The sequence below is a fragment of the Dermacentor albipictus genome, chromosome 6 (assembly GCF_038994185.2).
Source record: "Dermacentor albipictus isolate Rhodes 1998 colony chromosome 6, USDA_Dalb.pri_finalv2, whole genome shotgun sequence".
Classification (NCBI taxonomy): Eukaryota; Metazoa; Arthropoda; class Arachnida; order Ixodida; family Ixodidae; genus Dermacentor; species Dermacentor albipictus.
Window position 1 is genome coordinate 77,611,807 of NC_091826.1, and position 9,133 is coordinate 77,620,939.

Below are 9,133 nucleotides of genomic sequence, written 5' to 3' on the forward strand. Positions count from 1 at the left end.
GAGAAGTCTAGAGTCCACGTCCGGCGTCTGCGGCGTACGCTCAATTTCTTTGGTGAATTTGCGTTGTGTTTCTTTGAGCATATTCCCCCAGTCTGTTATAGATTCGATGCTTTTTATTGTATCGCCGCATGCTTCTCTGAACGCTTTCCAGTCCGTTATGTTTGCTTTCCCTATTTGTCGTCTAATTTTGTCTGCTATTGCGATTTGCGTCTTGAGGATATAGTGGTCGCTACCTAGGTAGAAGCTGCTGACGTGACGGCTTGTTTTCACTGCAGTCACTACCTCCGCGTTAGCATGCTAACCACTAGTTTTTGCTAAAGCTTTCGCGCAATGCGACAGGAGAGAAAAAAAGAAACACGACACCTGAGCGCTCGTATTTTGTTTTTTTCTCGCTTAAGTCGTGTGCCTTCATCGCTTGCGCAACAGCTTTAACTATGTATAACCAACAAGCCTACTGCGGAATTCTTTCCCATTACTTTTGATCGAACGGCAGCGCAGTAGATGCACCTCGCCCAGCAGACGACAGTGTGTGGATTTCTATACGGGCCCTGCATAACGAAGAACTGGTACTGCGATCTTGCCATTCGCACCGCTACAACTGGGCTGAACCAGAGTCCTTCCATGTTTTCTCCCATGTTCTTTTTTTTTTTTCCATGGCGGGCGCTGGCTCTATATGAAACTGAAGCGGCAGTTTCGTGACCAGAAAAAAAATGGAAGGACTCTGGCTGAACTAAGGGCTCCACCCTGCGAGGAAGTCGCCCAATCTCATGACAAATAAATGTTTTCTTTCTCTCTCTCTCTCTCTCTCTCTCTCTCTCTCTGGGCGCACTCCGAATAAAATATATATCTGTTACCGGCGAAACAAGCGTGTGCTGGGACACCAAGCGAGAGGCAACGCGGGCAAATCATGGCGTAAGCGGACGCATGCCTACAGCTCCGAGCCCGACACTTAGGCCGCGCCGCTAAACAGCGGACAGCACTCTCGTATACTAAAATTAACCGGGGAATGCCCGTAAGCAGAACAACCTTGGACAAAGTCCCAATGTACACGTGCTCGCGAGAGTCTCACTTCTGGAGGGAAGATAAAAATTGGCCGCGTAACTTGAAGCTTCGCCTGGAAATGACGCGCAAACGCGTAAGTGGGGTGTTGCTACGTCGGTACACGGCATTCACATTTGTGTCGTGAAGCTGGGCGCACTGTTGTGACAATGTTGCGTTCTGTAAAGGCGGGTCCGGTGCTCATCTTATTCACAATTCTAATAAGGCTCCGTGTGATGGTGCAAGACAACTTCGGACGAAAAACAATGTGTACGTACGTGCTCACGTCTTCCTCAGTGAAAATCGATTCAAGCAAGAGGTTGTGTAGCTCGCACGACAACTCGCACTGCGACGTCATTTCACTCTTGAGTCCCGTGACTTCGTTATTTGAATATATGTAAATACAAGCTTAAGAAATAATATTATTACATATTTCAAGAATGAATTAAATTAAGGCTACATGATTTGCAGTCCCATTGCATAGCGCGAACGCAATTTCTTTCATTGCGTAAATTATATTGGCAGACTGGACAACCACATTTCGCTAAAATTTATGGAAGTCTAGGGAAATTTTCGCACGCGAGTTAGGGGAAAGCTGACTTCGGGGGTTGAAAGCAATTGTGGCCTGCGGCAATGCGAATTTGGAGCCGGACGAGGTTATAGGCGTTGAGCTACAGTGCAGGACTCGCTCAACTGGCACTGGAAGTAGCATTTGGTTGTTTATTTATTGAACAAATAAATAATGAAAGGAATAAATTAATAATAAATGAATAAAAAAGGAAGAGAAACAAATTTACAGACAATCGCACTGTAACAGTTTAGCGGAGTCTGCTGACACCTGAACGGTGGTCAGCAGTGAACGAGGGGGGAGCGCGTGTAGTGGCGACGATGTCGGAAAACCGAAAGGATAAAGAAGAGAACTGTTTCCACATTCAAGACAAGGCTAAGAGTAAAGGTAAACAAAGGTAAACGCGTTACCCACGTTTCGCCTACGGAGTGACTTCCTCGAGAGAGAGCTTGTCAGCCGGCCCCGGCACACCGAGCACTGCACTGTAAAAACAAGTGACGCCTTTACGAGCGAGAAAAGGGCGTATATGTGTCAATAACTTCTCTTTTTTTTTAGTGTAAAGGTGAGTTATAGACAGATTTCGCACCCTCGTTCACTCCTAAGGGCGTAAATCGTTTTACAGAGTCTTTGGAGCAGCCGGGGGTGACGAGAGTCTATACTGCTCGAGGAAGTTCGCACAGCGCCTGCGTGTCACGCATACCCAAGATTGCGTGCGCGCGCCAGTGCATTTCGGAGGGAGACGACGTTGCGCGCATGGCAAGCTATTTTAAATTTAAACCGCGAAGTCTTTATGCGTCCGGTTAACTGCACAGCATAGCGTGGCTTACGAGGTGCATCCGCATTTATGGCGACCGCCCGGGGGTTCTTTATATAGCGTGCGCCCTAAAATCTGAGTAAATCAGCACCTTTTTTTCTTAGCATTTCGGCCCCATCGAAATGCGGCCGCCGCCATGGCCGCTCATCGATCCCCCCAGACCTCGCGTTAAACAGCGGAACGCGCGTAGTCGCAAAACCACAACGACGGGTTACGGAAGCAAACTGTGCAGAGTCATTTACAACATAATTGCAAGCGAGCGTCCCTCACGAAATATTTGGAGACGCTTAAGCTTCGCCTTTAAGAGTGGAACGCGATGGCATTCAAAGATCCCCGAGTGCGTCTAACGCTTCCCGGCAATTGCAGCTTATGTAACCTTAATGCCTACCGGGAAACGCTGGCGGCGAGCGCTATATATGCACGAAGGCGAGCTTTGTGTGTGTGTGTTTCTTTTTTAATGGTGCGCGAAGGAACCGAAAGTGTCTCGCCGGCGCTACTAAGAAAGACCTGCAACGGCAGCTGGAACACGCTATCGCATTATAAGGGGCTTGTGTTTGAGATTCCGCGCAACAGAATTATGCTTTATGGTATATCAAATTACAATCCGACGCTGTTACGTCTGTAAGTCGTACTTTGCAATTTATCTGACGCATTTTGCTTTGAGAAACTCAATTCAGTAATTTCCTTGCGCCACACGGAGGGCCTGCGTGGTTGGGTATGCGTGGTTCGAAATTCTCTTTGCCGAAGCGGCGTCCAAGGCCGGACGCGGGACGCTGGACATGGGACGCCGGACGCCGAAGGCGGATTTTCTTCATCTCGGAAAGAGAGCCGAGCCTGCTTGATTCCGCTCGCAGCTCAGTGACTTTGCTCTGGTAACGTAAACGCTAGGCTAATGCAAAATAAAGGTTAATGGCTTCAGGTTAAAACGTTAGTTATGGCGCTAAGTACTGATGTCAAGAGCACCGTTAAAGTTTGGCCCAGACGCTCAGGTTTCATCCTGAAACCAGTGACACAAAGACCGACGTGTACGAAAAAAACAAGAAACGAAAACAGAAAGACATCTTAAGCACGAGAAAACGCTCGACGGCAAGTAAACAGGAAGTGTACTGAATTGGCTGGCGTACATAAAAAACCTTGTAATTCTTAACTTGCCACCGACTATATATTGAACGGTGCGCAGAGGCAAATGAGATCCTGCTGCAAGATGTGAACGAGAACGAACAGCGGCAAGCGCAAAAATGTTCTTTCGAGCTCATTATAATAAAACCAAAGGCTATTAAAACGGGCTGCGATTAACGAACGTTCGCTGTTTCTTATTTTCTTTCTCTCGAGCCTCAATGTGCTTTCTCTCCCGAGGACGAGAGAAGGAAACGCGCTGTCAGCGTCCACGTGGAGAACTCCGCGAGACCTCGAGCGTTCATTCTCGAGATTGGGATACCAAAAGAGGATTAACGCGGCGCGCGCCCCACCCCAGTATTGCGTTGTAACGCGCTCCTGCGTTGTCACTTACTTAGGCCTAAAGCTGCCACGTCTGGCAGCCAATATTGAGAGACCCGAAAAACAAGAAGTAATAATAATAAAGACCGACGCTAAATCGTCTGTGACTGTTACAATGATGCATAACAGGCTTTAAAAAAGCCGGGGACCTGACAGCCCGACGAGACCCGCGAGCGCCGTTGTCTCTCGCAGGCAGCCTCCGCTTTCACGCACCGCCAAGTGTTTGTTGATCGATAGAGTCGAGGAGCGCGCGCCTCAAGACAGCGTTCGATCCATTCGGCGACGCTATTTCGACGCGCGACGGGCAAGTCACAACAAGCGCGGAGACGCGCAACGCCCATTGCATGGGATGTCACGGAAACATAAGTGGAGTTTATTTCTCATACCCGTCTTTTCTTTTTTTTTTCTCTCTCTCTCTCTTCCCGATGCACGCTGCGGCGACCGTGAAAGGGCGGAGTGGGGAGAGGGCGCAGTTACGCTTCCGGGCGGCCTTGGGCGACGTCCAAGAATTGCGTAACCGTCTTCTTTCTTTTCTTTTCTTTCTTTCTTTCTTTTTTTCCCCGTGCCCCGCAGGACGAAGATCGCGCGAGACTGCGGTCGACTCGGCGCGATCGGTTCACATCCCTAGTTAATAATCTTGGCTGGCTCAACGAGCGAGGCGTGTTTGGTACATACTGCACGCAATCCCCCCTCCCTTCCCTCCTCGTCGGTAACCCTTCTTTCGTCCTCGTCGGTAACCCTTCTTTCGAAGCGTCTCGTCCGGACCGGCTCTCGCATACTAAGCCCATATTTCGGCACCGGACAGAGAGGCGTAGGCGGGATGTACGCGATAAGCATACATTTATTTATTTATCGAGACCTCGAAATGAAATCGGTTTCTTTCTGCGAGTGTGGACCTGTTCAAAGGCCTCCTGAATACTCCGCGTCCCTTCTGGGAGGAAGGAGGCACTGCGTCTGGCACGGCGGTGGCGCGCCTACAAGTTATATGGGTACGACGGATGATTCATTGGGCATTCGAGACCAGTCGTGTATACGTCTCACGTGTAAATTTCATGTGGATGTGAGTGAGTAACCAAGAAGGGCTGTTTAAATTTAAAAAAAGAAAAAAAATAAGGTCGACTTCTATTGCGGCGTCTTCGTACAACTGCCCAATGTGCTACATTGTTTAGTTTCTTCTGGTTAGCTTTGTTTGTTTTTTCTAGATTTACTTTTTTGTTTGTAGGCTTAGTTAGTGGGTGTTTGTCTCTGTCCATGTATGTGTGTCCACCTTATGCGGGTTGTCCGAAAAGTGAATGTGCAGCATAAACGGCTGTCTTAAAATTTAAAGCTTAGGTTAGTTTTGGCCGTGCAGTGATCACTACAGGAAACGCTGAAGATGTCCACCACCGACTTGAAGAGATGGCTTGCACACGAAGCTGCCTTTTAGTGAGCACTCGTTGAAAGGATGCCGGAGTTACCTGCACAACGGCATGCCCGGTAATGGCTGTCTGTATATTTGCTGCAGTGTGTGTAGACTGTTCTCGCACGGCCCCGTTCTCATTCACCATCGCTTCGCATATTCTTCGGTGCGCTAGTTCCTGCTTTTGACACACACACACACACACATACACCCCCCCCACACACACACACAGACGCATACGCACACGCACCCACACGCGCACGCACGCACCCACACGCGCACGCACGCACACATACACACCAGGTGAACGCTGTATTGTATAGATCATGGATATGGCGCATTCCTCTCGCAGTTCACCGCTAAATCCCAAATAACCTGTTTTTGTTCGTTTTTCTCACTGCAGGATTACTGTTCAGACATCATGTACAAGGAAAAGGGGCAACCTCACTTTCATTACTGCGTCATGCGATGCCGCGGGCTCTGATGTAGGCAACGTTCTCGTTTTTTTTATGCTGCTATACCAAAAGAACAATGTCGAGATCGGAGGATGAAGCGATCAAAAATATTCATGAAGATCATAGGCAGGGCAAGGACGACGTGGGAAATTACGGGAATGACCGTTTTTTTATAGATATAAATATCCAGTGACGAAACAATTAATAAAAGCAGAATACATAAGTATATTGCAGCTCAATTCTAAAAGAACTTCCATAGAGACTTAGCGCCGTATTAATGCATCATTATCCCGCAAATATGGCAACAATGCTCCTGGTTGGCGTCGTTCCCTACAAGAAAGATAAACAAGGAGAACCAATCGTGCTGAGTGGGTATGTTATTGTAGTAACGCTTCCATGTTATGGTGCGCCCGATGACGCGATGTTGCAACATATTCGACCGCGCACTACGTTTATCGTTGCGAGCGCTCTCGTGAATACAGGTTTTCCGACGTTTTGTTGCGAGAATTCTTAAGCATAGTTATAACCAGGCAACATGTTTTGTGGAACGGCCTTTGGGTACAGATATATTGGTCTGATATTGGAGGGAAATTATAGTGAAAAAGGTCCTGCTACGTGTGGCTGCTTTGAGAATCATGGAGTCAGATCGAGAGAGGGGCGGGGGGGGGGCGGATGCGAAGGGGGGGGGGGGGGTTGTACCAACGTCCCGCGTAACCCTACGAAACCCAAGCGCTTCGACATCAAGAAAAACGAAGGAACGAAACGAACGAATTGAAGAACGTGTTCACCATCATTTCTGGCCGCGGTATTACCACACACACAAAAAAGCTATGTATTGCTATTGATGTTAAAACGTAATTAGCATCCATTGTGACTAAACTGTGCAATGAAGCACGTGGGACAAGACAATAAGGCGTTGACTTTCGTCTAAAGTTTTATTGAAACGGGCACAAATCAGAATGCTTCAAATAAACACGTACCCCACGCAGAACAGACTACATCACTACATGCCTGACCTATACAAAACATCACATTGCGAAAATTGCCATAGCACACTAGACGTACATCACTTGCTCTGGCCGTGTGGTCGGACCCACGCAAACAAGGATCAAGACTCCGCCAGGCTACAAGACGCATTACGCAGCATGGACCTGGCGGAGCAGCTCTGGGCCGTCCAGCGAGCCCACGATGCGGCCAGGGAGTTACAACTCCCGGTCCCAACGTGGGGAGTAGCCCGCTCTATGGGACCTTGCGCCCCGTAGCTCGCAGGACCTTTCTATAAAGTTACTCCATCCAATACATAAGCTGGACAGTACTATTGACACACAAAAAAGTAAATGTAACACGAACAGAGAAAACGGAAATTTTAACGCATGCAGAAAGGCCACCTCTTTTTGTCTTCGTACGTTATGACGTACTGTTCTATTTCTCGTCGTTTATAGTGCGTCTGCTTGATAACGGTGCCATCGTTCCTATAGATTGGATGCAGTTGTACGCTACAATGAAACTTTAGCCCCAAGTAAGCGCCTTTGGGTCGAGAACAAACAGCGCTCGGACCGGACGCCTAGCGAGGACGACAAACTAAAGGGCACTGAACTAATAGCCACATGGTTTATTGCGGGGAATGCAACATATGCAAAACACAGGCTCGGCGCGGAAGACCAGTAAAAAAAAAAGGCATCTGCGCATTCCCGGCAATAAACCAGTCGCTGCTAGTTCAACACCTACAGTCTATCGTCCTCACTCCGCGCATACGGTGCAAGCACTGTTTATTGTCGTCCGAACAATGTAACGACCAAGCCCAGTACAGCACACAGTCAGCGCCGTGTCTTGTCCCTTGCGCTGTTTATAGCCACAATGAATACATACCGACTAGTCCGATTTTCAATGATTCCAGTATAGTTATGAATTAATTAGTGACAGATTTTTTTTCAATATGCCCTTCACTGAAACTTTGCAGGGTTTCCTAAAACGATTCTATGGGTTCTGCCTTAAGATTCCTGCGCTTATCCGTCTTATCCGCTTGCCCCGTCTCGGTATAATCCAGTGGCTAGGCCCCGCGCTATACTGGGCTCATGGTCACGGGTTGGCTATGGTTTTAGGCTGCTGAGCACGAGGTCGCGGGATCGAATCCCGGCCACGGCGGCCGCATTTCGATGGGGGCGAAATGCGAAAACACCCGTGTACTTAGATTTAGGTGCACGTTAAGGAACCCCAGGTGGTCAAAATTTCCGGAGTCCCCCACTACGGCGTGCCTCATAATCAGAAAGTGGTTTTGGCACGTAAAACGCCATAATTATTATTAATCACGGTTTCGATCGTGCCCGCGGCGCCAGCGTTTTGTTGGGGGTGGAGAGCGAGGACACCGAAGCACTTCTTATCAGTTGTGAATGCGAAAGCATTAATGTCCACTTGAATGCCGCTGAGCGGCCCTTTACAGTTAGGAACTCCTCGCCGGCAAGCGAGCGCGTTGAGACGCCTGGCGCGTTTTGATTTTTCACCTTACCGAGGCGCAGCTCGAACGCAGGCGGCAGCTTGCACGGGCATGCAAGGAAGGCGCGGATAACACGGGCTTCCGAGAGCCTAAACGAGGGTGATTTGGCGTCGCGGCGATGACCTGTGATTGATTGAAACTTTTATTAGAAGGGATGGCCCGTGGCCTAACAACGCGATTACCTGTCCCCTGAGGTCATAGAGTTTCTAACTATATTTCCTAGAGGGAAACCTTGCGCTGCTGCGCTATGGTATGCATGGGAATGCCGGCATATATTGTGACTTCGAATTGGCATCGTTCTCGGAGAGCCAGGCAAGCACCGTTCCGTCTGTCACAATTATTCATTTTCTACGAAAAGTGCACGTAAAAAGCTGTTTCAGCTTTATTATTACGCAAGAACTTGTTTTGGTCATCTATGAGGACTTGGTATTGCGTGTACAATTATATGATACGCCAGAAGTATCACCGGGCCGCTAAAGTTGTAGGACAAACGACAAGATTCGCGCTCGCTTTGAAACAGATTGTGGTCTGTTCTTGCTTTTCTTCGCTTCGTCACGTATTGTAGGTGAGTAAAGATGTAATATGCGCGAATGGAAACATTTCATAAAGATTTTACTTTAGAAACGCGTTGTTTGTGTAGCCATATCCACGTTTTAGATGAAGCCTCTGACGACACCAGCCAACACAAGCCTCGCAGACACATATACCGTCATTCCCATGACGGCACAGCGCCCCATAGGAAACTCCCATAGACGGTGGCGCCAGATTTCCCTCTAGGTGTTATAGTGAGTAACTCTATGCCTCAGATAGTACTTGACGCGCTACTGGGGCAGCAGGCACTACCTTTTACCCGTGTCGCGTGCATTAG